The sequence below is a fragment of the Curcuma longa genome, chromosome 20 (genome assembly GCF_044706935.1).
Source record: "Curcuma longa cultivar G26 ecotype Majalengka, Jawa Barat chromosome 20, ITB_CL_G26_1.1, whole genome shotgun sequence".
Taxonomy (NCBI): domain Eukaryota; kingdom Viridiplantae; phylum Streptophyta; class Magnoliopsida; order Zingiberales; family Zingiberaceae; genus Curcuma; species Curcuma longa.
This window is the reverse complement of record NC_133880.1, coordinates 6,363,002-6,370,522: the sequence shown is the minus strand read 5'-3', so window position 1 is coordinate 6,370,522 and position 7,521 is coordinate 6,363,002. Positions and strand designations below refer to the sequence as shown.

Below are 7,521 nucleotides of genomic sequence, written 5' to 3'. Positions count from 1 at the left end.
CGGCTCCCAAATCCATCGCGAGCGGCGTTTTTGGAGCAGCAGCGAGAGGAATCGCGAGGGCGAACCTTGAAATCGAAGCGCTTTCTCCAAATTTGCTCGACGGCCGGCGCGTTGCGCCAGCAATCGGCGATAGCGGGTGGGGAAGCGAGATCAAGGTGGGCCAGAAGGCTGACGGCGGTAAGGAGGAACTAAGGGTGGGATTCGGTTCGCCCTTTAGTCTCTCCGATTGGACAGCGGGTTTGGAACGCTGATAGCTGAACTGGGTTTCGGGATTGATCAATCGGGGTGCCCTTCTAGGTTAGTTTGCCTGTCTGATTCTTTTTGATCGATGCCTCTTTATATCGTTTGTGGATTTTGGCCCGCCTTGTGCTCATTAGGGTTTTTGTCTGTTCTTCTATTTATGCGTCTACTATTGTGATTGCTTTGATCGTATTGTTGTATGAATGAACTTTGTAATTATGAGCCACTTGTTCATTGGAAGACAGAATAGCGGACCAATGTAATTCCATTTGAGATTGTTTTTTCCTGAATTTTGACAGTATTTTATAGCTTCTCGTAACTATATTCATCTCACTTCGGTTGTCTTTGAGTGAGGATTTGGAGGAGTTCTGGTTGCTTCCCAAATTAAGTAGCACATTTTAAGTGGACTAACTACACTGTACTTTACTGTAAAGGTGAAATGCAAGGAGGTTTCTAATTTGCTTCTATTTTATTATCATTATTATTTTGAATCGTTAGGCAGATTTTGCTACTCAATATCTTTTAGGAGGCTTTAGTTATGTTTGCTGTTATTGACGGTAAGTTATTATGCTCTTCAAAATGTTGCAGGAGGATTTTACTGTTCCAGATAATCTAAACTCCATTTTCTGATTGGCATTACTGTTTCCTACTGTGGCTTTCAAGTAATAAGTCTCAATACCAGTTGTATATTTGCATGAAGATAGAGGGCTATGAACTCCAATGCTCCTATATCTGGACAGGTGGCTTCTCAACCTAGCTCCCAAATGCCCGGTCTGCCCCTGCAGATCAACAATTCAATGGCATCTCAAATGCAGAATCTTGATTCTCGAAAGATGGATCCTGAGTTTATGCAATTACGTAGAAGAATGCAACAGAAGATGTAAGTTAGTTGTCCTACATCTTGAAATACTTTATTACCCTTCCAGCTTGCACTACTAAGATTTTAATAATTGGGTGACTGATTTGGCAACTGACGCAATGAATGTACTCACACATGTTCACCTTCAAATTGCAAGTAATTATAACTGTATTGCCTGTGTCTTATATGCAACAATCAAAATTGATAAGATATGGACTACAATGAACCTGAAAGATTAAAATTCAAACCATGGAGCATAACTAAAGGGATGGTAACGCATAGATAGTCCATGTCCAATCCTTCCAGATAGTTTTTTTTTTTTTAATTATTGGAAAAGTCAGTTTTGATGTTGGGATAATTACCCGCTACATTATTTAGCCAATATGGAAGTGGCACAAGTGCACTAGGTGCGGATGCCATGCAGTTGGACAATTAAATCAGGATTTTGACACACTATCTCTAGCTTGACATTAAGCATTGATTGAGTACTTAAAATTTTACCTCGACTCAACCATCTCTTTCAGGATCTAATTTGGTCCATTCATCAACTTTTGAAATGGACAACTTACCTTTCTAGATGTCGCTAGCGCTTTATTTGAGCTGTGGGCACTTTGAACAAATCAGGCCTTGTTCGACGACGGTTATCTCATGTTTTCTTCAGTGAAGAACTTACATTAGGTCTGTGCATGAGTTAGTATGTGTAGGCCAATCTATATGATTGCAGCTTGATCATGTCAAGTTTCATTCAATGTTCTCAAAAGGCATTAGTACATGCAATCTAGGTGCTAAAAGCACACAAACTGCCATTTGAATGCCTTAAGGCTTGTTGAGGCCGCTACAGTCTTTTGTCACCCACCCTATCAAGCATCTGATATGAACTACTAGGTGAGGATGTCAAGGCACTCACAAACAAACCAAGCCATATGTTCTACCATACAATTATTTGGGTGTAGGTACATGAATTTATCCCGCCATTGAACTCTATTTAAGGCTATAACCTTATACTGCTATTAATGTACAAGTCTTGCCTAGATGCTCATTTTGTAGCAAAATAAAATTAAAACTACCTCCACTGAATCTTCACTTTCAACTACCTCCCATGCTAGTTGAGTGACTATTGTTAGTACTATAAAACAATGCCAAATCAGCCAATAAATTTTATGCTTCTTTATTTCCTAAAAAATATCTGTTTTTTAGAATTGATGATGTAGAACATAGCCACAATTTTGAGCAACATAATAGTCCTTTCGCTATCTTATTTGTCTCTCTTTTGTTCTTTCTTCTTTAACACCCCCCTTTTTTGTCAATTGTTTTTTTTGCTCTCTTTAGTATCCTTGAATTTCCTTCCCTTGACTTAGGAAGCTGTGCTGCAACTCTTGTATTTTTTTCCCTTTCTTAATTAAGACAAGCTGTGGTAATACAAATAAAATAAAACTCACATACCGGAGTAATGCTTTAACCTATCTAATGTTTATTTTCACTGTTGTTTGTTGATCTTGGTAATCAAAGATTCATGATATGCCTATGCCAATCAATTTTCTCTCGGATTCTTAATCATTGACATTTGGAACTTTACTCAGGCCAAAGGGTTTGCATTTTATTCTTTTTAATCTAAAAGAGAAAGATTGCCATGACTAGCACATATCACGTTAGGCATTATAATACCTAATCATCTTGAAATGGTAAGCACTTTCTGCAGCATTAACTTCCTTGCAAAATGTCATGTATCTATTTAACTATTTAGGCATCCTTTAAAATTGAAAAAGCGATATATAGTTGATGCAGGATGCATGCCCATGAATTGCATTATTATATTTAGGAATATTTGTGCATATTTCATTTATATATACAAATGCTTGCTATTGCCAAAAATTTGTGACTAGTTAGAAACATTTCACTTGTTGCAGTTACAATATACTTCAAAGAAAAAATCAGTCGAATGACTGGCTGCGTAAGCTACCGGAAATGGTCAAGCGCTTGGAGGACGCTATGTTTAGAGACACTGCAACAAAGGTATTATTTCTACTTTACTAAGATAATCATTTTTTAAAAAAATTTTAAGTTATCTCAATATCCAAGTCCATTACATCTTTTCTTAGTAAGTTTATCACATGCCTCTTTTTCACTTTAATGCTAATTTTTTTCTATGCTAATCCTTACAAGCTTTGCAATATCTATTGAACTATGACCAGGATGAGTATTTGACTTTGTATACGGAGTCAGATGAAAATCGATTTTTGTCCATCATCAAAAGTATTTTTAACAGCAAACAGCGTGCACAACATCAAGTTAGACCTTCTTCTACTCCCAATATGATGATTCCAACACCTGGGATGCAACAAGATAGAAGCACACAATCGATAGTATCTGGTTCAATTGAGAACCCAAAAATGAGTGGTCCAAGTGTTGAATGTCCTTCCGCAACAAACATGGGAAATTTGCCACCAACTGGGAATGGTCTGACTGATGTCAATACCCCATTTAATTTGGCTAATGGTAATTCTGTCGGTCTTTCATAGTTTTATTATCTTTTGTTTGCTCCCTTTTGGTCATGTACAGAGATGAGACGTATTCTTCTGTGCAGTTTCCAATGGCCATCAGAGACAAGGTACAAACTTTCCTCTTGGTTCAGTTGTAAGAAATGTAATGCATTCTAACTCCGCTGGCGTACCAAGACAATCTAATCAGATGATTCCAACACCTGGATATATAGATCCACAGTCAGTATCCTTTGCCTCAGGATCATCCAATGCAACTAATCTGTCTAGTGATGAGTCTACAATACCGTTGGAGTTACAACAGAAACGGAATATTGGAAACCCAAGCAACCACTTATTACATAGTTTAGGAGGGCAGATTGATAGCGGTATCAGGCCAAGCACTCTGCAGAAAACTTTACTGCATAGCATGCCAAACGGAGTTGCGAATGGTGGTCTGGATTCAGTTGGGAGCAACATGCAATTTAATAGGTCTACAAATTTAGAGGGGTTACTAAAGACTGGGCCTCCCAATGTTCCTCCTAAGCCTCTGCAACAGCACTTTGATCAGCAAATACACCAACCTAGAATGCCAGGTAATGCTATCAATATGATAATCTGTTATCTGAGTTTCCCACTTTCTAGATATCTTTTGCTTTTTCATGCTGTCTCCATACAAGTAATCAGATTGTACATATCCAGGATCAAATCTTTTATCTGATTTTGTATTTATCTATGGATCAAGCGATGGAATTACTGAACAACATGGTGAATTTTAGACTCTAATTTATGCCTGTGTTGAATGGAAATCAAGGGCCTAGTTTCTTAGTGCAATTAAATCACCTATGAATAGTGGAAAAAGTGTAAAATTTACTGTTAATTTCCTGATATGTAATGTATGGGAAAATGAATTTTAATGTAATTATTATCTTGGAGGTACAATAAGGAGGAGGTGCTATGTACCAACTTGGCAAATGTTATTATGTACCATGTTAAACTGAATCTACTACGTGTATCTTGAGCCAACAGATTGGATATTATTTTAGTTTCATATCCTTATCTAACAAGCTTCATTCTAATTTGCTGCACTTATTTTATTTCTGGAAGTGCGCTCTTATAAATTTGTAATATTGCTGTAATGTTATGCAGTGCCATTGTCTGAGCAAATGTTGTCTAATGGACTTGATGTTTATTCTATGAAAGGAGCTGATGTATCAGGATCTAATATTATTCATGGCCTTGGTTCATCTGCATTATCTGCTCTGAATAACCTCAACAGTGGAAGCTTGCAAATGAGATTGCGAACAAATCCAGGCATGCTTTACCATCAAACAAGTTTAAATCCTCAGTACACACAAATAAGGCCCCACACAATGGATCCTTCACACAAATTGAATGTACATGGATCACAATCGACAAATGAGGTATTGCAATCACACTCACAGGTGCAACAATCTCAGCAACAAGCTAGCCCATCTTATACCCAGTTCTTTCAAAACCAAAATAAGCTGCTATTGCAGCAGCAGCAGCAAGGTCAACAAAACCAAATAACTGTACCATCTGATCTGCGGAGACAGACTTCAGGAATTTCTTTAGATGAGCAAATGTCAGGGCATGGACTTATGAACCATTCTGGGGCACTAGATCCACAAGTTTCCCAGCAGATCCTACCATCAGAATCACAATCTCAGTGTCCTGAAGTCCATCCTAAAGCACAATTTGTCAGCCAACTATCTGGTTCTCAAGAATTTCATGTTCAGATTCTACAGGGTCCTCACAAGTCATTGCACCCAAATGACTTGGCTGAGAACTCTCAAAGGGATATCAACAACCTGTCTAGCGGATCACTAACAAGGGACCAATTTCAACTTCAACCTTCACAAGGGGTACAATTGTTGGATAAACTTTCAATTGAAGAACCTTCAGAATTTCATCAGAAAGTCACTGTGAAGGAAGAAGTTCAGCAACCTCATATCTCCCTTCAGAGATCTAATGTCATTACTGCTACAACTATGCCCCATTTTTCTAGGGGACTTGCTCCTGGCCTGGAGGAATCTATAGGCAAATCAAATTATCTGAAGCAAATTAGGTGGTTGTTGTTTTTGCACCATGCTCGGCGTTGTCCTTCTATCCAAAAGGACAATGCCAGAAGTTTATTGCTTAAGAGTAAGAATTAATAACTCACATACGTAGCTGCAATAGTGACTCATGCGAGTATGCCCGCTGTAGCCTAGTCAGAGGGCTTCTTCGACATTTCCATTACTGCCGAGCAGCTCATTGTCCTGTATGCGTGCCAGTTCGTAGCTTTATGGCTTCTTGTAGAAGGCCTGTTCGTGCTTTATCTGATGCTGGTTCAGAGAGTAAGCCGATGCTGCCAATACTACAAGCAAGGGGAGAGATGCTATTGAAATCACTGGTGATATGGAGTCTAAGACCACAATGATTCAACTTACTGGTGCTTTATCTGATGCTATCTCAGTAAGACAGATGGATGCTGACAATAATAGGATCAAAAGAGATGCAATGATTGCTGAACTGTCTGACGATAAGCAGGCTAAGTGTAGGAAAATTCAACGTGTATCTCCTCTTGTTACTGACAATGGATCATCTGCAGCATTGCATTCTTCTAAGGATGATTCTCATGGCTTCCAGGAGGCACAGCTTGGGAACTGCAAACAAACTGACGTGGTCATGTCCACTAAATGTGAAATCCCTGATACAAAGACTGAACGATACATTAGCACTGGACACGAAAAATTACCAATTTATGGAAGTAACATTGATCGAAAGCAGACCAAAATGATTGATATGAAATCTAATACTTCCAATCATGTTAAGTGTAATATTAAGCAAGAAACCTTGATGGTTGAAGAGGAGATTGATCAGGCAAAAAATCATATCAAGCAGGAAAGTTTTGACAAGCCCACTGATCAAGCAACTGCAAGTCAATCAGGGAAGCCTAAGATAAAGATTGTGCTCCTTAACTGAGCTTTTCACTCCAGAACAAATCAGGGACCATATTCATAGTCTCAGGCGATGGGATGGCCAGGTTAGCTGTTGGACTATCAAAATCTGTTGCTATCATTATAAAGTTTGAGCTGTGACTTGAGTTGTTTCCTTAACATTATGATAGTCAAACGAACTATGTTTCTTTTCGACTTCCAGAAACTATAATCTTGCTGTTTTCTCTGTCATGTATTATTTGACATGTTTTAGTTAGCAAAATATCACATGTTGTTTGGGTTTAGCTACACCAACATTTATTTGAGATTAGTTGATTTCTAGAAGGAAAGCAAAAAAAGCAAAACAAATGTGTACAAATTCGTAAAATACTCTCTGGTTATCTTGTGCTTGTTTTTCTGCACTTTTAGAATTTCTTTCAAGGAGAATCAGTACTTTATGTGATGTATTTCTCATGGTCATTGTTGGATAGTCACATTGCTCTTGTGTTATAGAAATCACCTTGTCAAAATAAGCACTAGGGTTGTCTTTCCATTTCACATTTCTAATTCTCCTTGCTTACCATATTGCATGGAAGCATTTTTAGCTGCTAAATTTCTTGGATTCCTTACCTACTATATTCTTACTTTGTGATAGATATTGTCATAGCATTGGAGCCATAAGAAACATTTGTACTGTATTTTCTTTTTTTGCAATTTTCTCTCATATCTCAAAATTGGTTGTTGCAGAGTAAAGCTAAAGCTGAAAAGAACCAGGCAATGGAACACACAATAAATGAGAGTTCATGATGAACTTTGTGCAGTGGAAAAGCTTACATTTGATCCCCCTCCAATATACTGTTCAACATGCGGTGCAAGGATAAAGCGAAATGCTATGTACTACACAGTTGGAAGTGAAACCCGTCACTACTTTTGCATCCCATGCTATAATGAGACTCGTGGTGATACTAGCAGTTGAAGGTTCTACATTTCTTAAGGCAAAGCT

The 7,521-nt window shown here is 38.1% G+C and overlaps 1 pseudogene; it reads left to right on the top strand.

Annotated features, from left to right (window-relative positions):
- The window catches only part of LOC141812959 (putative histone acetyltransferase HAC-like 1), a 25,172-nt pseudogene continuing 17,651 nt past the window's right edge, over positions 1-7,521 (top strand).